Source organism: Rhamphochromis longiceps, linkage group LG14 (genome assembly GCF_057381845.1).
Source record: "Rhamphochromis longiceps isolate RC_006_pf linkage group LG14, R_longiceps_female_GT1.1, whole genome shotgun sequence".
Lineage (NCBI taxonomy): Eukaryota > Metazoa > Chordata > Actinopteri > Cichliformes > Cichlidae > Rhamphochromis > Rhamphochromis longiceps.
This window is the reverse complement of record NC_140570.1, coordinates 6,070,094-6,095,942: the sequence shown is the minus strand read 5'-3', so window position 1 is coordinate 6,095,942 and position 25,849 is coordinate 6,070,094.

Genomic DNA, 25,849 nt, shown 5'->3' with positions numbered 1-25,849 from the left:
TACATGCATTTGAATGGGGAACTCGACCGAAACAAAGTATAGGTTTTCATTATGTGAATAACTTGAAAATCTTAGCTCAAACAGCTGCAAAACCTGTTTTCCCAGCACGGGGACCTTGAGTTCTATAAGATAAAGCCATAAACATGTGTTTCTGAGTCTTCTATCAAAAGTTACAGCTATTTCTATGAAGTTGTACAAAAACGCTTTCTTTCGCCAAGACAGTGCGTTTCTCACTGTTACATGCATTTGAATGGGGAACTCGACCGAAACAAAGTATAGGTTTTCATTATGTGAATAACTTGAAAATCTTAGCTCAAACAGCTGCAAAACCTGTTTTCCCAGCACGGAGACCTTGAGTTCTATAAGATAAAGCCATAAACATGTGTATCCGAGTCTTCTATCAAAAGTTACAGCTATTTCTATGAAGTTGTACAAAAACGCTTTCTTTCGCCAAGACAGTGCGTTTCTCACTGTTACATGCGTTTGAATGGGGAACTCCACCGAAACAAAGTACAAGTTTTCATTATGTGAATAACTTGGAAATCTTAGCTCAAACAGCTGCAAAACCTGTTTTCCCAGCACGGGGACCTTGAGTTCTATAAGATAAAGCCATAAACATGTGTTTCTGAGTCTTCTATCAAAAGTTACAGCTATTTCTATGAAGTTGTACAAAAACGCTTTCTTTCGCCAAGACAGTGCGTTTCTCACTGTTACATGCATTTGAATGGGGAACTCGACCGAAACAAAGTATAGGTTTTCATTATGTGAATAACTTGAAAATCTTAGCTCAAACAGCTGCAAAACCTGTTTTCCCAGCACGGAGACCTTGAGTTCTATAAGATAAAGCCATAAACATGTGTATCCGAGTCTTCTATCAAAAGTTACAGCTATTTCTATGAAGTTGTACAAAAACGCTTTCTTTCGCCAAGACAGTGCGTTTCTCACTGTTACATGCGTTTGAATGGGGAACTCCACCGAAACAAAGTACAAGTTTTCATTATGTGAATAACTTGGAAATCTTAGCTCAAACAGCTGCAAAACCTGTTTTCCCAGCACGGGGACCTTGAGTTCTATAATATAAGGCCATAAACATGTTTGTCTGAGTCTTCTATCAAAAGTTACAGCTATTTCTATGAAGTTGTACAAAAACGCTTTCTTTCGCCAAGACAGTGCGTTTCTCACTGTTACATGCATTTGAATGGGGAACTCGACCGAAACAAAGTATAGGTTTTCATTATGTGAATAACTTGGAAATCTTAGCTCAAACAGCTGCAAAACCTGTTTTCCCAGCACGGGAACCTTGAGTTCTATAAGATAAAGCCATAAACATGTGTATCCGAGTCTTCTATCAAAAGTTACAGCTATTTCTATGAAGTTGTACAAAAACGCTTTCTTTCGCCAAGACAGTGCGTTTCTCACTGTTACATGCATTTGAATGGGGAACTCGACCGAAACAAAGTATAGGTTTTCATTATGTGAATAACTTGGAAATCTTAGCTCAAACAGCTGCAAAACCTGTTTTCCCAGCACGGGAACCTTGAGTTCTATAAGATAAAGCCATAAACATGTGTATCCGAGTCTTCTATCAAAAGTTACAGCTATTTCTATGAAGTTGTACAAAAACGCTTTCTTTCGCCAAGACAGTGCGTTTCTCACTGTTACATGCGTTTGAATGGGGAACTCCACCGAAACAAAGTACAAGTTTTCATTATGTGAATAACTTGGAAATCTTAGCTCAAACAGCTGCAAAACCTGTTTTCCCAGCACGGAGACCTTGAGTTCTATAATATAAAGCCATAAACATGTGTATCCGAGTCTTCTATCAAAAGTTACAGCTATTTCTATGAAGTTGTACAAAAACGCTTTCTTTCGCCAAGACAGTGCGTTTCTCACTGTTACATGCATTTGAATGGGGAACTCGACCGAAACAAAGTATAGGTTTTCATTATGTGAATAACTTGAAAATCTTAGCTCAAACAGCTGCAAAACCTGTTTTCCCAGCACGGGGACCTTGAGTTCTATAAGATAAAGCCATAAACATGTGTTTCTGAGTCTTCTATCAAAAGTTACAGCTATTTCTATGAAGTTGTACAAAAACGCTTTCTTTCGCCAAGACAGTGCGTTTCTCACTGTTACATGCATTTGAATGGGGAACTCGACCGAAACAAAGTATAGGTTTTCATTATGTGAATAACTTGAAAATCTTAGCTCAAACAGCTGCAAAACCTGTTTTCCCAGCACGGGGACCTTGAGTTCTATAAGATAAAGCCATAAACATGTGTTTCTGAGTCTTCTATCAAAAGTTACAGCTATTTCTATGAAGTTGTACAAAAACGCTTTCTTTCGCCAAGACAGTGCGTTTCTCACTGTTACATGCATTTGAATGGGGAACTCGACCGAAACAAAGTATAGGTTTTCATTATGTGAATAACTTGAAAATCTTAGCTCAAACAGCTGCAAAACCTGTTTTCCCAGCACGGAGACCTTGAGTTCTATAAGATAAAGCCATAAACATGTGTATCCGAGTCTTCTATCAAAAGTTACAGCTATTTCTATGAAGTTGTACAAAAACGCTTTCTTTCGCCAAGACAGTGCGTTTCTCACTGTTACATGCATTTGAATGGGGAACTCGACCGAAACAAAGTATAGGTTTTCATTATGTGAATAACTTGGAAATCTTAGCTCAAACAGCTGCAAAACCTGTTTTCCCAGCACGGGAACCTTGAGTTCTATAAGATAAAGCCATAAACATGTGTATCCGAGTCTTCTATCAAAAGTTAAAGCTATTTCTATGAAGTTGTACAAAAACGCTTTCTTTCGCCAAGACAGTGCGTTTCTCACTGTTACATGCGTTTGAATGGGGAACTCGACCGAAACAAAGTATAGGTTTTCATTATGTGAATAACTTGGAAATCTTAGCTCAAACAGCTGCAAAACCTGTTTTCCCAGCACGGGAACCTTGAGTTCTATAATATAAGGCCATAAACATGTTTGTCTGAGTCTTCTATCAAAAGTTACAGCTATTTCTATGAAGTTGTACAAAAACGCTTTCTTTCGCCAAGACAGTGCGTTTCTCACTGTTACATGCATTTGAATGGGGAACTCGACCGAAACAAAGTATAGGTTTTCATTATGTGAATAACTTGGAAATCTTAGCTCAAACAGCTGCAAAACCTGTTTTCCCAGCACGGGAACCTTGAGTTCTATAAGATAAAGCCATAAACATCTGTATCCGAGTCTTCTATCAAAAGTTACAGCTATTTCTATGAAGTTGTACAAAAACGCTTTCTTTCGCCAAGACAGTGCGTTTCTCACTGTTACATGCATTTGAATGGGGAACTCGACCGAAACAAAGTATAGGTTTTCATTATGTGAATAACTTGAAAATCTTAGCTCAAACAGCTGCAAAACCTGTTTTCCCAGCACGGGGACCTTGAGTTCTATAAGATAAAGCCATAAACATGTGTTTCTGAGTCTTCTATCAAAAGTTACAGCTATTTCTATGAAGTTGTACAAAAACGCTTTCTTTCGCCAAGACAGTGCGTTTCTCACTGTTACATGCATTTGAATGGGGAACTCGACCGAAACAAAGTATAGGTTTTCATTATGTGAATAACTTGAAAATCTTAGCTCAAACAGCTGCAAAACCTGTTTTCCCAGCACGGGAACCTTGAGTTCTATAAGATAAAGCCATAAACATGTGTATCCGAGTCTTCTATCAAAAGTTACAGCTATTTCTATGAAGTTGTACAAAAACGCTTTCTTTCGCCAAGACAGTGCGTTTCTCACTGTTACATGCATTTGAATGGGGAACTCGACCGAAACAAAGTATAGGTTTTCATTATGTGAATAACTTGAAAATCTTAGCTCAAACAGCTGCAAAACCTGTTTTCCCAGCACGGGGACCTTGAGTTCTATAATATAAGGCCATAAACATGTTTGTCTGAGTCTTCTATCAAAAGTTACAGCTATTTCTATGAAGTTGTACAAAAACGCTTTCTTTCGCCAAGACAGTGCGTTTCTCACTGTTACATGCATTTGAATGGGGAACTCGACCGAAACAAAGTATAGGTTTTCATTATGTGAATAACTTGGAAATCTTAGCTCAAACAGCTGCAAAACCTGTTTTCCCAGCACGGAGACCTTGAGTTCTATAAGATAAAGCCATAAACATGTGTATCCGAGTCTTCTATCAAAAGTTACAGCTATTTCTATGAAGTTGTACAAAAACGCTTTCTTTCGCCAAGACAGTGCGTTTCTCACTGTTACATGCATTTGAATGGGGAACTCGACCGAAACAAAGTATAGGTTTTCATTATGTGAATAACTTGAAAATCTTAGCTCAAACAGCTGCAAAACCTGTTTTCCCAGCACGGGAACCTTGAGTTCTATAAGATAAAGCCATAAACATGTGTATCCGAGTCTTCTATCAAAAGTTACAGCTATTTCTATGAAGTTGTACAAAAACGCTTTCTTTCGCCAAGACAGTGCGTTTCTCACTGTTACATGCATTTGAATGGGGAACTCGACCGAAACAAAGTATAGGTTTTCATTATGTGAATAACTTGAAAATCTTAGCTCAAACAGCTGCAAAACCTGTTTTCCCAGCACGGGAACCTTGAGTTCTATAAGATAAAGCCATAAACATGTGTATCCGAGTCTTCTATCAAAAGTTACAGCTATTTCTATGAAGTTGTACAAAAACGCTTTCTTTCGCCAAGACAGTGCGTTTCTCACTGTTACATGCATTTGAATGGGGAACTCGACCGAAACAAAGTATAGGTTTTCATTATGTGAATAACTTGAAAATCTTAGCTCAAACAGCTGCAAAACCTGTTTTCCCAGCACGGGGACCTTGAGTTCTATAATATAAGGCCATAAACATGTTTGTCTGAGTCTTCTATCAAAAGTTACAGCTATTTCTATGAAGTTGTACAAAAACGCTTTCTTTCGCCAAGACAGTGCGTTTCTCACTGTTACATGCATTTGAATGGGGAACTCGACCGAAACAAAGTATAGGTTTTCATTATGTGAATAACTTGGAAATCTTAGCTCAAACAGCTGCAAAACCTGTTTTCCCAGCACGGGAACCTTGAGTTCTATAAGATAAAGCCATAAACATGTGTATCCGAGTCTTCTATCAAAAGTTACAGCTATTTCTATGAAGTTGTACAAAAACGCTTTCTTTCGCCAAGACAGTGCGTTTCTCACTGTTACATGCATTTGAATGGGGAACTCGACCGAAACAAAGTATAGGTTTTCATTATGTGAATAACTTGAAAATCTTAGCTCAAACAGCTGCAAAACCTGTTTTCCCAGCACGGGAACCTTGAGTTCTATAAGATAAAGCCATAAACATGTGTATCCGAGTCTTCTATCAAAAGTTACAGCTATTTCTATGAAGTTGTACAAAAACGCTTTCTTTCGCCAAGACAGTGCGTTTCTCACTGTTACATGCATTTGAATGGGGAACTCGACCGAAACAAAGTATAGGTTTTCATTATGTGAATAACTTGAAAATCTTAGCTCAAACAGCTGCAAAACCTGTTTTCCCAGCACGGAGACCTTGAGTTCTATAAGATAAAGCCATAAACATGTGTATCCGAGTCTTCTATCAAAAGTTACAGCTATTTCTATGAAGTTGTACAAAAACGCTTTCTTTCGCCAAGACAGTGCGTTTCTCACTGTTACATGCATTTGAATGGGGAACTCGACCGAAACAAAGTATAGGTTTTCATTATGTGAATAACTTGAAAATCTTAGCTCAAACAGCTGCAAAACCTGTTTTCCCAGCACGGGAACCTTGAGTTCTATAAGATAAAGCCATAAACATGTGTATCCGAGTCTTCTATCAAAAGTTACAGCTATTTCTATGAAGTTGTACAAAAACGCTTTCTTTCGCCAAGACAGTGCGTTTCTCACTGTTACATGCATTTGAATGGGGAACTCGACCGAAACAAAGTATAGGTTTTCATTATGTGAATAACTTGAAAATCTTAGCTCAAACAGCTGCAAAACCTGTTTTCCCAGCACGGGAACCTTGAGTTCTATAAGATAAAGCCATAAACATGTGTATCCGAGTCTTCTATCAAAAGTTACAGCTATTTCTATGAAGTTGTACAAAAACGCTTTCTTTCGCCAAGACAGTGCGTTTCTCACTGTTACATGCATTTGAATGGGGAACTCGACCGAAACAAAGTATAGGTTTTCATTATGTGAATAACTTGAAAATCTTAGCTCAAACAGCTGCAAAACCTGTTTTCCCAGCACGGGGACCTTGAGTTCTATAATATAAGGCCATAAACATGTTTGTCTGAGTCTTCTATCAAAAGTTACAGCTATTTCTATGAAGTTGTACAAAAACGCTTTCTTTCGCCAAGACAGTGCGTTTCTCACTGTTACATGCATTTGAATGGGGAACTCGACCGAAACAAAGTATAGGTTTTCATTATGTGAATAACTTGGAAATCTTAGCTCAAACAGCTGCAAAACCTGTTTTCCCAGCACGGGAACCTTGAGTTCTATAAGATAAAGCCATAAACATGTGTATCCGAGTCTTCTATCAAAAGTTACAGCTATTTCTATGAAGTTGTACAAAAACGCTTTCTTTCGCCAAGAAAGTGCGTTTCTCACTGTTACATGCGTTTGAATGGGGAACTCCACCGAAACAAAGTACAAGTTTTCATTATGTGAATAACTTGGAAATCTTAGCTCAAACAGCTGCAAAACCTGTTTTCCCAGCACGGGGACCTTGAGTTCTATAATATAAGGCCATAAACATGTTTGTCTGAGTCTTCTATCAAAAGTTACAGCTATTTCTATGAAGTTGTACAAAAACGCTTTCTTTCGCCAAGACAGTGCGTTTCTCACTGTTACATGCATTTGAATGGGGAACTCGACCGAAACAAAGTATAGGTTTTCATTATGTGAATAACTTGGAAATCTTAGCTCAAACAGCTGCAAAACCTGTTTTCCCAGCACGGGAACCTTGAGTTCTATAAGATAAAGCCATAAACATGTGTATCCGAGTCTTCTATCAAAAGTTAAAGCTATTTCTATGAAGTTGTACAAAAACGCTTTCTTTCGCCAAGACAGTGCGTTTCTCACTGTTACATGCGTTTGAATGGGGAACTCGACCGAAACAAAGTATAGGTTTTCATTATGTGAATAACTTGGAAATCTTAGCTCAAACAGCTGCAAAACCTGTTTTCCCAGCACGGGAACCTTGAGTTCTATAATATAAGGCCATAAACATGTTTGTCTGAGTCTTCTATCAAAAGTTACAGCTATTTCTATGAAGTTGTACAAAAACGCTTTCTTTCGCCAAGACAGTGCGTTTCTCACTGTTACATGCATTTGAATGGGGAACTCGACCGAAACAAAGTATAGGTTTTCATTATGTGAATAACTTGAAAATCTTAGCTCAAACAGCTGCAAAACCTGTTTTCCCAGCACGGGAACCTTGAGTTCTATAAGATAAAGCCATAAACATGTGTATCCGAGTCTTCTATCAAAAGTTACAGCTATTTCTATGAAGTTGTACAAAAACGCTTTCTTTCGCCAAGACAGTGCGTTTCTCACTGTTACATGCATTTGAATGGGGAACTCGACCGAAACAAAGTATAGGTTTTCATTATGTGAATAACTTGAAAATCTTAGCTCAAACAGCTGCAAAACCTGTTTTCCCAGCACGGAGACCTTGAGTTCTATAAGATAAAGCCATAAACATGTGTATCCGAGTCTTCTATCAAAAGTTACAGCTATTTCTATGAAGTTGTACAAAAACGCTTTCTTTCGCCAAGAAAGTGCGTTTCTCACTGTTACATGCGTTTGAATGGGGAACTCCACCGAAACAAAGTACAAGTTTTCATTATGTGAATAACTTGGAAATCTTAGCTCAAACAGCTGCAAAACCTGTTTTCCCAGCACGGGGACCTTGAGTTCTATAATATAAGGCCATAAACATGTTTGTCTGAGTCTTCTATCAAAAGTTACAGCTATTTCTATGAAGTTGTACAAAAACGCTTTCTTTCGCCAAGACAGTGCGTTTCTCACTGTTACATGCATTTGAATGGGGAACTCGACCGAAACAAAGTATAGGTTTTCATTATGTGAATAACTTGGAAATCTTAGCTCAAACAGCTGCAAAACCTGTTTTCCCAGCACGGGAACCTTGAGTTCTATAAGATAAAGCCATAAACATGTGTATCCGAGTCTTCTATCAAAAGTTAAAGCTATTTCTATGAAGTTGTACAAAAACGCTTTCTTTCGCCAAGACAGTGCGTTTCTCACTGTTACATGCGTTTGAATGGGGAACTCGACCGAAACAAAGTATAGGTTTTCATTATGTGAATAACTTGGAAATCTTAGCTCAAACAGCTGCAAAACCTGTTTTCCCAGCACGGGAACCTTGAGTTCTATAATATAAGGCCATAAACATGTTTGTCTGAGTCTTCTATCAAAAGTTACAGCTATTTCTATGAAGTTGTACAAAAACGCTTTCTTTCGCCAAGACAGTGCGTTTCTCACTGTTACATGCATTTGAATGGGGAACTCGACCGAAACAAAGTATAGGTTTTCATTATGTGAATAACTTGGAAATCTTAGCTCAAACAGCTGCAAAACCTGTTTTCCCAGCACGGGAACCTTGAGTTCTATAAGATAAAGCCATAAACATGTGTATCCGAGTCTTCTATCAAAAGTTACAGCTATTTCTATGAAGTTGTACAAAAACGCTTTCTTTCGCCAAGACAGTGCGTTTCTCACTGTTACATGCATTTGAATGGGGAACTCGACCGAAACAAAGTATAGGTTTTCATTATGTGAATAACTTGAAAATCTTAGCTCAAACAGCTGCAAAACCTGTTTTCCCAGCACGGGGACCTTGAGTTCTATAAGATAAAGCCATAAACATGTGTTTCTGAGTCTTCTATCAAAAGTTACAGCTATTTCTATGAAGTTGTACAAAAACGCTTTCTTTCGCCAAGACAGTGCGTTTCTCACTGTTACATGCATTTGAATGGGGAACTCGACCGAAACAAAGTATAGGTTTTCATTATGTGAATAACTTGAAAATCTTAGCTCAAACAGCTGCAAAACCTGTTTTCCCAGCACGGGAACCTTGAGTTCTATAAGATAAAGCCATAAACATGTGTATCCGAGTCTTCTATCAAAAGTTACAGCTATTTCTATGAAGTTGTACAAAAACGCTTTCTTTCGCCAAGACAGTGCGTTTCTCACTGTTACATGCATTTGAATGGGGAACTCGACCGAAACAAAGTATAGGTTTTCATTATGTGAATAACTTGAAAATCTTAGCTCAAACAGCTGCAAAACCTGTTTTCCCAGCACGGGGACCTTGAGTTCTATAATATAAGGCCATAAACATGTTTGTCTGAGTCTTCTATCAAAAGTTACAGCTATTTCTATGAAGTTGTACAAAAACGCTTTCTTTCGCCAAGACAGTGCGTTTCTCACTGTTACATGCATTTGAATGGGGAACTCGACCGAAACAAAGTATAGGTTTTCATTATGTGAATAACTTGGAAATCTTAGCTCAAACAGCTGCAAAACCTGTTTTCCCAGCACGGGAACCTTGAGTTCTATAAGATAAAGCCATAAACATGTGTATCCGAGTCTTCTATCAAAAGTTACAGCTATTTCTATGAAGTTGTACAAAAACGCTTTCTTTCGCCAAGACAGTGCGTTTCTCACTGTTACATGCATTTGAATGGGGAACTCGACCGAAACAAAGTATAGGTTTTCATTATGTGAATAACTTGAAAATCTTAGCTCAAACAGCTGCAAAACCTGTTTTCCCAGCACGGGAACCTTGAGTTCTATAAGATAAAGCCATAAACATGTGTATCCGAGTCTTCTATCAAAAGTTACAGCTATTTCTATGAAGTTGTACAAAAACGCTTTCTTTCGCCAAGACAGTGCGTTTCTCACTGTTACATGCATTTGAATGGGGAACTCGACCGAAACAAAGTATAGGTTTTCATTATGTGAATAACTTGGAAATCTTAGCTCAAACAGCTGCAAAACCTGTTTTCCCAGCACGGGAACCTTGAGTTCTATAAGATAAAGCCATAAACATGTGTATCCGAGTTTTCTATCAAAAGTTACAGCTATTTCTATGAAGTTGTACAAAAACGCTTTCTTTCGCCAAGACAATGCGTTTCTCACTGTTACATGCATTTGAATGGGGAACTCGACCGAAACAAAGTATAGGTTTTCATTATGTGAATAACTTGAAAATCTTAGCTCAAACAGCTGCAAAACCTGTTTTCCCAGCACGGGAACCTTGAGTTCTATAAGATAAAGCCATAAACATGTGTATCCGAGTCTTCTATCAAAAGTTACAGCTATTTCTATGAAGTTGTACAAAAACGCTTTCTTTCGCCAAGACAGTGCGTTTCTCACTGTTACATGCATTTGAATGGGGAACTCGACCGAAACAAAGTATAGGTTTTCATTATGTGAATAACTTGAAAATCTTAGCTCAAACAGCTGCAAAACCTGTTTTCCCAGCACGGGGACCTTGAGTTCTATAATATAAGGCCATAAACATGTTTGTCTGAGTCTTCTATCAAAAGTTACAGCTATTTCTATGAAGTTGTACAAAAACGCTTTCTTTCGCCAAGACAGTGCGTTTCTCACTGTTACATGCATTTGAATGGGGAACTCGACCGAAACAAAGTATAGGTTTTCATTATGTGAATAACTTGGAAATCTTAGCTCAAACAGCTGCAAAACCTGTTTTCCCAGCACGGAGACCTTGAGTTCTATAATATAAGGCCATAAACATGTTTGTCTGAGTCTTCTATCAAAAGTTACAGCTATTTCTATGAAGTTGTACAAAAACGCTTTCTTTCGCCAAGACAGTGCGTTTCTCACTGTTACATGCATTTGAATGGGGAACTCGACCGAAACAAAGTATAGGTTTTCATTATGTGAATAACTTGAAAATCTTAGCTCAAACAGCTGCAAAACCTGTTTTCCCAGCACGGGGACCTTGAGTTCTATAATATAAGGCCATAAACATGTTTGTCTGAGTCTTCTATCAAAAGTTACAGCTATTTCTATGAAGTTGTACAAAAACGCTTTCTTTCGCCAAGACAGTGCGTTTCTCACTGTTACATGCATTTGAATGGGGAACTCGACCGAAACAAAGTATAGGTTTTCATTATGTGAATAACTTGGAAATCTTAGCTCAAACAGCTGCAAAACCTGTTTTCCCAGCACGGGAACCTTGAGTTCTATAAGATAAAGCCATAAACATGTGTATCCGAGTCTTCTATCAAAAGTTACAGCTATTTCTATGAAGTTGTACAAAAACGCTTTCTTTCGCCAAGACAGTGCGTTTCTCACTGTTACATGCATTTGAATGGGGAACTCGACCGAAACAAAGTATAGGTTTTCATTATGTGAATAACTTGGAAATCTTAGCTCAAACAGCTGCAAAACCTGTTTTCCCAGCACGGGAACCTTGAGTTCTATAAGATAAAGCCATAAACATGTGTATCCGAGTCTTCTATCAAAAGTTACAGCTATTTCTATGAAGTTGTACAAAAACGCTTTCTTTCGCCAAGACAGTGCGTTTCTCACTGTTACATGCATTTGAATGGGGAACTCGACCGAAACAAAGTATAGGTTTTCATTATGTGAATAACTTGGAAATCTTAGCTCAAACAGCTGCAAAACCTGTTTTCCCAGCACGGAGACCTTGAGTTCTATAATATAAGGCCATAAACATGTTTGTCTGAGTCTTCTATCAAAAGTTACAGCTATTTCTATGAAGTTGTACAAAAACGCTTTCTTTCGCCAAGACAGTGCGTTTCTCACTGTTACATGCATTTGAATGGGGAACTCGACCGAAACAAAGTATAGGTTTTCATTATGTGAATAACTTGAAAATCTTAGCTCAAACAGCTGCAAAACCTGTTTTCCCAGCACGGAGACCTTGAGTTCTATAATATAAGGCCATAAACATGTTTGTCTGAGTCTTCTATCAAAAGTTACAGCTATTTCTATGAAGTTGTACAAAAACGCTTTCTTTCGCCAAGACAGTGCGTTTCTCACTGTTACATGCATTTGAATGGGGAACTCGACCGAAACAAAGTATAGGTTTTCATTATGTGAATAACTTGGAAATCTTAGCTCAAACAGCTGCAAAACCTGTTTTCCCAGCACGGGAACCTTGAGTTCTATAAGATAAAGCCATAAACATGTGTATCCGAGTCTTCTATCAAAAGTTACAGCTATTTCTATGAAGTTGTACAAAAACGCTTTCTTTCGCCAAGACAGTGCGTTTCTCACTGTTACATGCATTTGAATGGGGAACTCGACCGAAACAAAGTATAGGTTTTCATTATGTGAATAACTTGGAAATCTTAGCTCAAACAGCTGCAAAACCTGTTTTCCCAGCACGGGAACCTTGAGTTCTATAAGATAAAGCCATAAACATGTGTATCCGAGTTTTCTATCAAAAGTTACAGCTATTTCTATGAAGTTGTACAAAAACGCTTTCTTTCGCCAAGACAGTGCGTTTCTCACTGTTACATGCATTTGAATGGGGAACTCGACCGAAACAAAGTATAGGTTTTCATTATGTGAATAACTTGAAAATCTTAGCTCAAACAGCTGCAAAACCTGTTTTCCCAGCACGGGAACCTTGAGTTCTATAACATAAAGCCATAAACATGTGTATCCGAGTCTTCTATCAAAAGTTACAGCTATTTCTATGAAGTTGTACAAAAACGCTTTCTTTCGCCAAGACAGTGCGTTTCTCACTGTTACATGCATTTGAATGGGGAACTCGACCGAAACAAAGTATAGGTTTTCATTATGTGAATAACTTGAAAATCTTAGCTCAAACAGCTGCAAAACCTGTTTTCCCAGCACGGGGACCTTGAGTTCTATAATATAAGGCCATAAACATGTTTGTCTGAGTCTTCTATCAAAAGTTACAGCTATTTCTATGAAGTTGTACAAAAACGCTTTCTTTCGCCAAGACAGTGCGTTTCTCACTGTTACATGCATTTGAATGGGGAACTCGACCGAAACAAAGTATAGGTTTTCATTATGTGAATAACTTGGAAATCTTAGCTCAAACAGCTGCAAAACCTGTTTTCCCAGCACGGGAACCTTGAGTTCTATAAGATAAAGCCATAAACATGTGTATCCGAGTCTTCTATCAAAAGTTACAGCTATTTCTATGAAGTTGTACAAAAACGCTTTCTTTCGCCAAGACAGTGCGTTTCTCACTGTTACATGCATTTGAATGGGGAACTCGACCGAAACAAAGTATAGGTTTTCATTATGTGAATAACTTGGAAATCTTAGCTCAAACAGCTGCAAAACCTGTTTTCCCAGCACGGGAACCTTGAGTTCTATAAGATAAAGCCATAAACATGTGTATCCGAGTCTTCTATCAAAAGTTACAGCTATTTCTATGAAGTTGTACAAAAACGCTTTCTTTCGCCAAGACAGTGCGTTTCTCACTGTTACATGCATTTGAATGGGGAACTCGACCGAAACAAAGTATAGGTTTTCATTATGTGAATAACTTGGAAATCTTAGCTCAAACAGCTGCAAAACCTGTTTTCCCAGCACGGAGACCTTGAGTTCTATAATATAAGGCCATAAACATGTTTGTCTGAGTCTTCTATCAAAAGTTACAGCTATTTCTATGAAGTTGTACAAAAACGCTTTCTTTCGCCAAGACAGTGCGTTTCTCACTGTTACATGCATTTGAATGGGGAACTCGACCGAAACAAAGTATAGGTTTTCATTATGTGAATAACTTGAAAATCTTAGCTCAAACAGCTGCAAAACCTGTTTTCCCAGCACGGAGACCTTGAGTTCTATAATATAAGGCCATAAACATGTTTGTCTGAGTCTTCTATCAAAAGTTACAGCTATTTCTATGAAGTTGTACAAAAACGCTTTCTTTCGCCAAGACAGTGCGTTTCTCACTGTTACATGCATTTGAATGGGGAACTCGACCGAAACAAAGTATAGGTTTTCATTATGTGAATAACTTGGAAATCTTAGCTCAAACAGCTGCAAAACCTGTTTTCCCAGCACGGGAACCTTGAGTTCTATAAGATAAAGCCATAAACATGTGTATCCGAGTCTTCTATCAAAAGTTACAGCTATTTCTATGAAGTTGTACAAAAACGCTTTCTTTCGCCAAGACAGTGCGTTTCTCACTGTTACATGCATTTGAATGGGGAACTCGACCGAAACAAAGTATAGGTTTTCATTATGTGAATAACTTGGAAATCTTAGCTCAAACAGCTGCAAAACCTGTTTTCCCAGCACGGGAACCTTGAGTTCTATAAGATAAAGCCATAAACATGTGTATCCGAGTTTTCTATCAAAAGTTACAGCTATTTCTATGAAGTTGTACAAAAACGCTTTCTTTCGCCAAGACAGTGCGTTTCTCACTGTTACATGCATTTGAATGGGGAACTCGACCGAAACAAAGTATAGGTTTTCATTATGTGAATAACTTGAAAATCTTAGCTCAAACAGCTGCAAAACCTGTTTTCCCAGCACGGGAACCTTGAGTTCTATAAGATAAAGCCATAAACATGTGTATCCGAGTCTTCTATCAAAAGTTACAGCTATTTCTATGAAGTTGTACAAAAACGCTTTCTTTCGCCAAGACAGTGCGTTTCTCACTGTTACATGCATTTGAATGGGGAACTCGACCGAAACAAAGTATAGGTTTTCATTATGTGAATAACTTGAAAATCTTAGCTCAAACAGCTGCAAAACCTGTTTTCCCAGCACGGGGACCTTGAGTTCTATAATATAAGGCCATAAACATGTTTGTCTGAGTCTTCTATCAAAAGTTACAGCTATTTCTATGAAGTTGTACAAAAACGCTTTCTTTCGCCAAGACAGTGCGTTTCTCACTGTTACATGCATTTGAATGGGGAACTCGACCGAAACAAAGTATAGGTTTTCATTATGTGAATAACTTGGAAATCTTAGCTCAAACAGCTGCAAAACCTGTTTTCCCAGCACGGGAACCTTGAGTTCTATAAGATAAAGCCATAAACATGTGTATCCGAGTCTTCTATCAAAAGTTACAGCTATTTCTATGAAGTTGTACAAAAACGCTTTCTTTCGCCAAGACAGTGCGTTTCTCACTGTTACATGCATTTGAATGGGGAACTCGACCGAAACAAAGTATAGGTTTTCATTATGTGAATAACTTGGAAATCTTAGCTCAAACAGCTGCAAAACCTGTTTTCCCAGCACGGAGACCTTGAGTTCTATAATATAAGGCCATAAACATGTTTGTCTGAGTCTTCTATCAAAAGTTACAGCTATTTCTATGAAGTTGTACAAAAACGCTTTCTTTCGCCAAGACAGTGCGTTTCTCACTGTTACATGCATTTGAATGGGGAACTCGACCGAAACAAAGTATAGGTTTTCATTATGTGAATAACTTGGAAATCTTAGCTCAAACAGCTGCAAAACCTGTTTTCCCAGCACGGGAACCTTGAGTTCTATAAGATAAAGCCATAAACATGTGTATCCGAGTCTTCTATCAAAAGTTACAGCTATTTCTATGAAGTTGTACAAAAACGCTTTCTTTCGCCAAGACAGTGCGTTTCTCACTGTTACATGCATTTGAATGGGGAACTCGACCGAAACAAAGTATAGGTTTTCATTATGTGAATAACTTGGAAATCTTAGCTCAAACAGCTGCAAAACCTGTTTTCCCAGCACGGAGACCTTGAGTTCTATAATATAAGGCCATAAACATGTTTGTCTGAGTCTTCTATCAAAAGTTACAGCTATTTCTATGAAGTTGTACAAAAACGCTTTCTTTCGCCAAGACAGTGCGTTTCTCACTGTTACATGCATTTGAATGGGGAACTCGACCGAAACAAAGTATAGGTTTTCATTATGTGAATAACTTGGAAATCTTAGCTCAAACAGCTGCAAAACCTGTTTTCCCAGCACGGGAACCTTGAGTTCTATAAGATAAAGCCATAAACATGTGTATCCGAGTCTTCTATCAAAAGTTACAGCTATTTCTATGAAGTTGTACAAAAACGCTTTCTTTCGCCAAGACAGTGCGTTTCTCACTGTTACATGCATTTGAATGGGGAACTCGACCGAAACAAAGTATAGGTTTTCATTATGTGAATAACTTGGAAATCTTAGCTCAAACAGCTGCAAAACCTGTTTTCCCAGCACGGGAACCTTGAGTTCTATAAGATAAAGCCATAAACATGTGTATCCGAGTTTTCTATCAAAAGTTACAGCTATTTCTATGAAGTTGTACAAAAACGCTTTCTTTCGCCAAGACAGTGCGTTTCTCACTGTTACATGCATTTGAATGGGGAACTCGACCGAAACAAAGTATAGGTTTTCATTATGTGAATAACTTGAAAATCTTAGCTCAAACAGCTGCAAAACCTGTTTTCCCAGCACGGGAACCTTGAGTTCTATAAGATAAAGCCATAAACATGTGTATCCGAGTCTTCTATCAAAAGTTACAGCTATTTCTATGAAGTTGTACAAAAACGCTTTCTTTCGCCAAGACAGTGCGTTTCTCACTGTTACATGCATTTGAATGGGGAACTCGACCGAAACAAAGTATAGGTTTTCATTATGTGAATAACTTGAAAATCTTAGCTCAAACAGCTGCAAAACCTGTTTTCCCAGCACGGGGACCTTGAGTTCTATAATATAAGGCCATAAACATGTTTGTCTGAGTCTTCTATCAAAAGTTACAGCTATTTCTATGAAGTTGTACAAAAACGCTTTCTTTCGCCAAGACAGTGCGTTTCTCACTGTTACATGCATTTGAATGGGGAACTCGACCGAAACAAAGTATAGGTTTTCATTATGTGAATAACTTGGAAATCTTAGCTCAAACAGCTGCAAAACCTGTTTTCCCAGCACGGAGACCTTGAGTTCTATAATATAAGGCCATAAACATGTTTGTCTGAGTCTTCTATCAAAAGTTACAGCTATTTCTATGAAGTTGTACAAAAACGCTTTCTTTCGCCAAGACAGTGCGTTTCTCACTGTTACATGCATTTGAATGGGGAACTCGACCGAAACAAAGTATAGGTTTTCATTATGTGAATAACTTGGAAATCTTAGCTCAAACAGCTGCAAAACCTGTTTTCCCAGCACGGGGACCTTGAGTTCTATAATATAAGGCCATAAACATGTTTGTCTGAGTCTTCTATCAAAAGTTACAGCTATTTCTATGAAGTTGTACAAAAACGCTTTCTTTCGCCAAGACAGTGCGTTTCTCACTGTTACATGCATTTGAATGGGGAACTCGACCGAAACAAAGTATAGGTTTTCATTATGTGAATAACTTGGAAATCTTAGCTCAAACAGCTGCAAAACCTGTTTTCCCAGCACGGGAACCTTGAGTTCTATAAGATAAAGCCATAAACATGTGTATCCGAGTCTTCTATCAAAAGTTACAGCTATTTCTATGAAGTTGTACAAAAACGCTTTCTTTCGCCAAGACAGTGCGTTTCTCACTGTTACATGCATTTGAATGGGGAACTCGACCGAAACAAAGTATAGGTTTTCATTATGTGAATAACTTGGAAATCTTAGCTCAAACAGCTGCAAAACCTGTTTTCCCAGCACGGGAACCTTGAGTTCTATAAGATAAAGCCATAAACATGTGTATCCGAGTCTTCTATCAAAAGTTACAGCTATTTCTATGAAGTTGTACAAAAACGCTTTCTTTCGCCAAGACAGTGCGTTTCTCACTGTTACATGCATTTGAATGGGGAACTCGACCGAAACAAAGTATAGGTTTTCATTATGTGAATAACTTGGAAATCTTAGCTCAAACAGCTGCAAAACCTGTTTTCCCAGCACGGAGACCTTGAGTTCTATAATATAAGGCCATAAACATGTTTGTCTGAGTCTTCTATCAAAAGTTACAGCTATTTCTATGAAGTTGTACAAAAACGCTTTCTTTCGCCAAGACAGTGCGTTTCTCACTGTTACATGCATTTGAATGGGGAACTCGACCGAAACAAAGTATAGGTTTTCATTATGTGAATAACTTGAAAATCTTAGCTCAAACAGCTGCAAAACCTGTTTTCCCAGCACGGAGACCTTGAGTTCTATAATATAAGGCCATAAACATGTTTGTCTGAGTCTTCTATCAAAAGTTACAGCTATTTCTATGAAGTTGTACAAAAACGCTTTCTTTCGCCAAGACAGTGCGTTTCTCACTGTTACATGCATTTGAATGGGGAACTCGACCGAAACAAAGTATAGGTTTTCATTATGTGAATAACTTGGAAATCTTAGCTCAAACAGCTGCAAAACCTGTTTTCCCAGCACGGGAACCTTGAGTTCTATAAGATAAAGCCATAAACATGTGTATCCGAGTCTTCTATCAAAAGTTACAGCTATTTCTATGAAGTTGTACAAAAACGCTTTCTTTCGCCAAGACAGTGCGTTTCTCACTGTTACATGCATTTGAATGGGGAACTCGACCGAAACAAAGTATAGGTTTTCATTATGTGAATAACTTGGAAATCTTAGCTCAAACAGCTGCAAAACCTGTTTTCCCAGCACGGGAACCTTGAGTTCTATAAGATAAAGCCATAAACATGTGTATCCGAGTTTTCTATCAAAAGTTACAGCTATTTCTATGAAGTTGTACAAAAACGCTTTCTTTCGCCAAGACAGTGCGTTTCTCACTGTTACATGCATTTGAATGGGGAACTCGACCGAAACAAAGTATAGGTTTTCATTATGTGAATAACTTGAAAATCTTAGCTCAAACAGCTGCAAAACCTGTTTTCCCAGCACGGGAACCTTGAGTTCTATAAGATAAAGCCATAAACATGTGTATCCGAGTCTTCTATCAAAAGTTACAGCTATTTCTATGAAGTTGTACAAAAACGCTTTCTTTCGCCAAGACAGTGCGTTTCTCACTGTTACATGCATTTGAATGGGGAACTCGACCGAAACAAAGTATAGGTTTTCATTATGTGAATAACTTGAAAATCTTAGCTCAAACAGCTGCAAAACCTGTTTTCCCAGCACGGGGACCTTGAGTTCTATAATATAAGGCCATAAACATGTTTGTCTGAGTCTTCTATCAAAAGTTACAGCTATTTCTATGAAGTTGTACAAAAACGCTTTCTTTCGCCAAGACAGTGCGTTTCTCACTGTTACATGCATTTGAATGGGGAACTCGACCGAAACAAAGTATAGGTTTTCATTATGTGAATAACTTGGAAATCTTAGCTCAAACAGCTGCAAAACCTGTTTTCCCAGCACGGAGACCTTGAGTTCTATAATATAAGGCCATAAACATGTTTGTCTGAGTCTTCTATCAAAAGTTACAGCTATTTCTATGAAGTTGTACAAAAACGCTTTCTTTCGCCAAGACAGTGCGTTTCTCACTGTTACATGCATTTGAATGGGGAACTCGACCGAAACAAAGTATAGGTTTTCATTATGTGAATAACTTGGAAATCTTAGCTCAAACAGCTGCAAAACCTGTTTTCCCAGCACGGAGACCTTGAGTTCTATAATATAAGGCCATAAACATGTTTGTCTGAGTCTTCTATCAAAAGTTACAGCTATTTCTATGAAGTTGTACAAAAACGCTTTCTTTCGCCAAGACAGTGCGTTTCTCACTGTTACATGCATTTGAATGGGGAACTCGACCGAAACAAAGTATAGGTTTTCATTATGTGAATAACTTGAAAATCTTAGCTCAAACAGCTGCAAAACCTGTTTTCCCAGCACGGGGACCTTGAGTTCTATAATATAAGGCCATAAACATGTTTGTCTGAGTCTTCTATCAAAAGTTACAGCTATTTCTATGAAGTTGTACAAAAACGCTTTCTTTCGCCAAGACAGTGCGTTTCTCACTGTTACATGCATTTGAATGGGGAACTCGACCGAAACAAAGTATAGGTTTTCATTATGTGAATAACTTGGAAATCTTAGCTCAAACAGCTGCAAAACCTGTTTTCCCAGCACGGGAACCTTGAGTTCTATAAGATAAAGCCATAAACATGTGTATCCGAGTCTTCTATCAAAAGTTACAGCTATTTCTATGAAGTTGTACAAAAACGCTTTCTTTCGCCAAGACAGTGCGTTTCTCACTGTTACATGCATTTGAATGGGGAACTCGACCGAAACAAAGTATAGGTTTTCATTATGTGAATAACTTGGAAATCTTAGCTCAAACAGCTGCAAAACCTGTTTTCCCAGCACGGGGACCTTGAGTTCTATAATATAAGGCCATAAACATGTTTGTCTGAGTCTTCTATCAAAAGTTACAGCTATTTCTATGAAGTTGTACAAAAACGCTTTCTTTCGCCAAGACAGTGCGTTTCTCACTGTTACATGCATTTGAATGGGGAACTCGACCGAAACAAAGTATAGGTTTTCATTATGTGAATAACTTGGAAATCTTAGCTCAAACAGCTGCAAAACCTGTTTTCCCAGCACGGAGACCTTGAGTTCTATAATATAAGGCCATAAACATGTTTGTCTGAGTCTTCTATCAAAAGTTACAGCTATTTCTATGAAGTTGTACAAAAACGCTTTCTTTCGCCAAGACAGTGCGTTTCTCACTGTTACATGCATTTGAATGGGGAACTCGACCGAAACAAAGTATAGGTTTTCATTATGTGAATAACTTGAAAATCTTAGCTCAAACAGCTGCAAAACCTGTTTTCCCAGCACGGGGACCTTGAGTTCTATAATATAAGGCCATAAACATGTTTGTCTGAGTCTTCTATCAAAAGTTACAGCTATTTCTATGAAGTTGTACAAAAACGCTTTCTTTCGCCAAGACAGTGCGTTTCTCACTGTTACATGCATTTGAATGGGGAACTCGACCGAAACAAAGTATAGGTTTTCATTATGTGAATAACTTGGAAATCTTAGCTCAAACAGCTGCAAAACCTGTTTTCCCAGCACGGAGACCTTGAGTTCTATAATATAAGGCCATAAACATGTTTGTCTGAGTCTTCTATCAAAAGTTACAGCTATTTCTATGAAGTTGTACAAAAACGCTTTCTTTCGCCAAGACAGTGCGTTTCTCACTGTTACATGCATTTGAATGGGGAACTCGACCGAAACAAAGTATAGGTTTTCATTATGTGAATAACTTGAAAATCTTAGCTCAAACAGCTGCAAAACCTGTTTTCCCAGCACGGGGACCTTGAGTTCTATAATATAAGGCCATAAACATGTTTGTCTGAGTCTTCTATCAAAAGTTACAGCTATTTCTATGAAGTTGTACAAAAACGCTTTCTTTCGCCAAGACAGTGCGTTTCTCACTGTTACATGCATTTGAATGGGGAACTCGACCGAAACAAAGTATAGGTTTTCATTATGTGAATAACTTGGAAATCTTAGCTCAAACAGCTGCAAAACCTGTTTTCCCAGCACGGGAACCTTGAGTTCTATAAGATAAAGCCATAAACATGTGTATCCGAGTCTTCTATCAAAAGTTACAGCTATTTCTATGAAGTTGTACAAAAACGCTTTCTTTCGCCAAGACAGTGCGTTTCTCACTGTTACATGCATTTGAATGGGGAACTCGACCGAAACAAAGTATAGGTTTTCATTATGTGAATAACTTGGAAATCTTAGCTCAAACAGCTGCAAAACCTGTTTTCCCAGCACGGGAACCTTGAGTTCTATAAGATAAAGCCATAAACATGTGTATCCGAGTCTTCTATCAAAAGTTACAGCTATTTCTATGAAGTTGTACAAAAACGCTTTCTTTCGCCAAGACAGTGCGTTTCTCACTGTTACATGCATTTGAATGGGGAACTCGACCGAAACAAAGTACAAGTTATCATTATGTGAATAACTTGGAAATCTTAGCTCAAACAGCTGCAAAACCTGTTTTCCCAGCACGGAGACCTTGAGTTCTATAATATAAGGCCATAAACATGTTTGTCTGAGTCTTCTATCAAAAGTTACAGCTATTTCTATGAAGTTGTACAAAAACGCTTTCTTTCGCCAAGACAGTGCGTTTCTCACTGTTACATGCATTTGAATGGGGAACTCGACCGAAACAAAGTATAGGTTTTCATTATGTGAATAACTTGGAAATCTTAGCTCAAACAGCTGCAAAACCTGTTTTCCCAGCACGGGGACCTTGAGTTCTATAATATAAGGCCATAAACATGTTTGTCTGAGTCTTCTATCAAAAGTTACAGCTATTTCTATGAAGTTGTACAAAAACGCTTTCTTTCGCCAAGACAGTGCGTTTCTCACTGTTACATGCATTTGAATGGGGAACTCGACCGAAACAAAGTATAGGTTTTCATTATGTGAATAACTTGAAAATCTTAGCTCAAACAGCTGCAAAACCTGTTTTCCCAGCACGGGGACCTTGAGTTCTATAATATAAGGCCATAAACATGTTTGTCTGAGTCTTCTATCAAAAGTTACAGCTATTTCTATGAAGTTGTACAAAAACGCTTTCTTTCGCCAAGACAGTGCGTTTCTCACTGTTACATGCATTTGAATGGGGAACTCGACCGAAACAAAGTATAGGTTTTCATTATGTGAATAACTTGGAAATCTTAGCTCAAACAGCTGCAAAACCTGTTTTCCCAGCACGGAGACCTTGAGTTCTATAATATAAGGCCATAAACATGTTTGTCTGAGTCTTCTATCAAAAGTTACAGCTATTTCTATGAAGTTGTACAAAAACGCTTTCTTTCGCCAAGACAGTGCGTTTCTCACTGTTACATGCATTTGAATGGGGAACTCGACCGAAACAAAGTATAGGTTTTCATTATGTGAATAACTTGAAAATCTTAGCTCAAACAGCTGCAAAACCTGTTTTCCCAGCACGGGGACCTTGAGTTCTATAATATAAGGCCATAAACATGTTTGTCTGAGTCTTCTATCAAAAGTTACAGCTATTTCTATGAAGTTGTACAAAAACGCTTTCTTTCGCCAAGACAGTGCGTTTCTCACTGTTACATGCATTTGAATGGGGAACTCGACCGAAACAAAGTATAGGTTTTCATTATGTGAATAACTTGGAAATCTTAGCTCAAACAGCTGCAAAACCTGTTTTCCCAGCACGGGAACCTTGAGTTCTATAAGATAAAGCCATAAACATGTGTATCCGAGTCTTCTATCAAAAGTTACAGCTATTTCTATGAAGTTGTACAAAAACGCTTTCTTTCGCCAAGACAGTGCGTTTCTCACTGTTACATGCATTTGAATGGGGAACTCGACCGAAACAAAGTATAGGTTTTCATTATGTGAATAACTTGGAAATCTTAGCTCAAACAGCTGCAAAACCTGTTTTCCCAGCACGGGAACCTTGAGTTCTATAAGATAAAGCCATAAACATGTGTATCCGAGTCTTCTATCAAAAGTTACAGCTATTTCTATGAAGTTGTACAAAAACGCTTTCTTTCGCCAAGACAGTGCGTTTCTCACTGTTACATGCATTTGAATGGGGAACTCGACCGAAACAAAGTACAAGTTATCATTATGTGAATAACTTGGAAATCTTAGCTCAAACAGCTGCAAAACCTGTTTTCCCAGCACGGAGACCTTGAGTTCTATAATATAAGGCCATAAACATGTTTGTCTGAGTCTTCTATCAAAAGTTACAGCTATTTCTATGAAGTTGTACAAAAACGCTTTCTTTCGCCAAGACAGTGCGTTTCTCACTGTTACATGCATTTGAATGGGGAACTCGACCGAAACAAAGTATAGGTTTTCATTATGTGAATAACTTGGAAATCTTAGCTCAAACAGCTGCAAAACCTGTTTTCCCAGCACGGGGACCTTGAGTTCTATAATATAAGGCCATAAACATGTTTGTCTGAGTCTTCTATCAAAAGTTACAGCTATTTCTATGAAGTTGTACAAAAACGCTTTCTTTCGCCAAGACAGTGCGTTTCTCACTGTTACATGCATTTGAATGGGGAACTCGACCGAAACAAAGTATAGGTTTTCATTATGTGAATAACTTGAAAATCTTAGCTCAAACAGCTGCAAAACCTGTTTTCCCAGCACGGGAACCTTGAGTTCTAAAAGATAAAGCCATAAACATGTGTATCCGAGTCTTCTATCAAAAGTTACAGCTATTTCTATGAAGTTGTACAAAAACGCTTTCTTTCGCCAAGACAGTGCGTTTCTCACTGTTACATGCATTTGAATGGGGAACTCGACCGAAACAAAGTACAAGTTATCATTATGTGAATAACTTGAAAATCTTAGCTCAAACAGCTGCAAAACCTGTTTTCCCAGCACGGGGACCTTGAGTTCTATAATATAAGGCCATAAACATGTTTGTCTGAGTCTTCTATCAAAAGTTACAGCTATTTCTATGAAGTTGTACAAAAACGCTTTCTTTCGCCAAGACAGTGCGTTTCTCACTGTTACATGCATTTGAATGGGGAACTCGACCGAAACAAAGTATAGGTTTTCATTATGTGAATAACTTGGAAATCTTAGCTCAAACAGCTGCAAAACCTGTTTTCCCAGCACGGGAACCTTGAGTTCTATAAGATAAAGCCATAAACATGTGTATCCGAGTTTTCTATCAAAAGTTACAGCTATTTCTATGAAGTTGTACAAAAACGCTTTCTTTCGCCAAGACAGTGCGTTTCTCACTGTTACATGCATTTGAATGGGGAACTCGACCGAAACAAAGTATAGGTTTTCATTATGTGAATAACTTGAAAATCTTAGCTCAAACAGCTGCAAAACCTGTTTTCCCAGCACGGGGACCTTGAGTTCTATAATATAAGGCCATAAACATGTTTGTCTGAGTCTTCTATCAAAAGTTACAGCTATTTCTATGAAGTTGTACAAAAACGCTTTCTTTCGCCAAGACAGTGCGTTTCTCACTGTTACATGCATTTGAATGGGGAACTCGACCGAAACAAAGTATAGGTTTTCATTATGTGAATAACTTGGAAATCTTAGCTCAAACAGCTGCAAAACCTGTTTTCCCAGCACGGGAACCTTGAGTTCTATAAGATAAAGCCATAAACATGTGTATCCGAGTCTTCTATCAAAAGTTACAGCTATTTCTATGAAGTTGTACAAAAACGCTTTCTTTCGCCAAGACAGTGCGTTTCTCACTGTTACATGCATTTGAATGGGGAACTCGACCGAAACAAAGTATAGGTTTTCATTATGTGAATAACTTGGAAATCTTAGCTCAAACAGCTGCAAAACCTGTTTTCCCAGCACGGGAACCTTGAGTTCTATAAGATAAAGCCATAAACATGTGTATCCGAGTCTTCTATCAAAAGTTACAGCTATTTCTATGAAGTTGTACAAAAACGCTTTCTTTCGCCAAGACAGTGCGTTTCTCACTGTTACATGCATTTGAATGGGGAACTCGACCGAAACAAAGTACAAGTTATCATTATGTGAATAACTTGGAAATCTTAGCTCAAACAGCTGCAAAACCTGTTTTCCCAGCACGGAGACCTTGAGTTCTATAATATAAGGCCATAAACATGTTTGTCTGAGTCTTCTATCAAAAGTTACAGCTATTTCTATGAAGTTGTACAAAAACGCTTTCTTTCGCCAAGACAGTGCGTTTCTCACTGTTACATGCATTTGAATGGGGAACTCGACCGAAACAAAGTATAGGTTTTCATTATGTGAATAACTTGGAAATCTTAGCTCAAACAGCTGCAAAACCTGTTTTCCCAGCACGGGGACCTTGAGTTCTATAATATAAGGCCATAAACATGTTTGTCTGAGTCTTCTATCAAAAGTTACAGCTATTTCTATGAAGTTGTACAAAAACGCTTTCTTTCGCCAAGACAGTGCGTTTCTCACTGTTACATGCATTTGAATG